Source organism: Cebus imitator, unplaced genomic scaffold, assembly GCF_001604975.1.
Source record: "Cebus imitator isolate Cc_AM_T3 unplaced genomic scaffold, Cebus_imitator-1.0 Scaffold514, whole genome shotgun sequence".
NCBI lineage: Eukaryota > Metazoa > Chordata > Mammalia > Primates > Cebidae > Cebus > Cebus imitator.
In genome coordinates, this window is record NW_016107829.1 from 47313 (window position 1) to 48919 (window position 1607).

Genomic DNA, 1607 nt, shown 5'->3' on the forward strand with positions numbered 1-1607 from the left:
AAAAAAAAAAAAAAAGAAAAGAAAAGAAAGAAAGAAAGAGAATAGTACCAACAATAAAAGACAAAAATAAATAAATAATTTGACTTCAGCAAAGTTAAAACCTAACAACCCAGATTTAAGAAGACAAAAATACAAAACTCAGACTAGAAGAAATATTTGTTATATATATTAATAATAAAGGACACATTCAGAATATATGAAGAACTACTAAAACTCACTTAAATGACAAATACATAAGAAATAAACAAAAACTTAAACATACTTTTCACAAAACAAAATATATGAATGGCCATAAAGCACATAAAAATCTCAAAATTAGTTATTGTTACATAAATGAAAATTAAACCTTCAATAAGATACCACTTCACACCCTCTAAAATAGCTACATTTAAAATACTGGCAACACCAACGTTGTCAAGATTGTGGAGCAAACTGAATGCTCAAAGGATGACAGCAAGAATGTAAAATGGTATAAGCATTTCAGAATATAGTACTTTATTATATGCTACATTTGTCATACAATCAATGTGATTGTATAATACGTATATTTATCACACAATCAGTGAATTTCACTATTAGGGATTTATCCAATTGCCCCAAAACCCTTGTACTTGAACGTTTATATCTTTACTCATAGCAAAAAGTAGTAAACAATCAGAATGTCTATCAAGAGGAGAATGGATAAACATATTGCAGTATATTGACAAAATGGAATTCTAATCAGAAATTGACAAAAATTTGAATAATGCACATAACAACATAGATTAATCTCAAAAACATTATACTGAGTAAAAAAGCCAGATGTGAAAAGATACATACTGTATGATTCTATTTATGTGAAATTTAATAACAGACACAATAAATTTTTGGTATTAGAAATTGTAATGGTGTTTATTCTGAAATTATTGCAAATAATCCAAAAAGAGGTAATCCTTCCCAAATCATTTTATGAGACCAACATCATCCTGATACCAAAACCTGGTAAAGACTCAGCAAGAAAAGAAAACTTCTGGCCAATATACATGATGAACATAGATGCAAAACTCTTCAATAAAATACTGGCAAGCTCATTGCAACAGCACATCAAAAAGTTTATCCACCATGATCAAGTAGGCTTTATCCCGGGGATGCAAGGCTGGTTCAACATATGCAAGTCTATAAACGTAATCCATCACATAAACAGAACCAAAGACAAAAACCACATGATTATCTCAATTGATGCAGAGAAGGCCTTTGACAAAACACAACAGCCCTTTATGCTAATAACCCTCAATAAACTAGGTATTGATGGAACGTATCTCAAAATAATAAAGGCTATTTACGACAAACCAACAGCCAATATCATACTGAATGGGCAAAAACTGGAAGCATTCCCTTTGAAATCTGGCACCAGACAAGGATGCCCTCTCTCACCACTCCTATTCAATATAGTATTAGAAGTTCTAGCCAGAGCAATCAGGCAAGAAAAAGAAATAAAGGGTATTCAAATAGGAAAGGAGGAAGTCAAATTGTCTCCATTTGCAGACGACATGATTGTATATCTAGAAGACCCCACCGTCTCAGCCCAAAATCTCCTGAAACTGGTAAGCAACTTCAGCAAAGTCTCA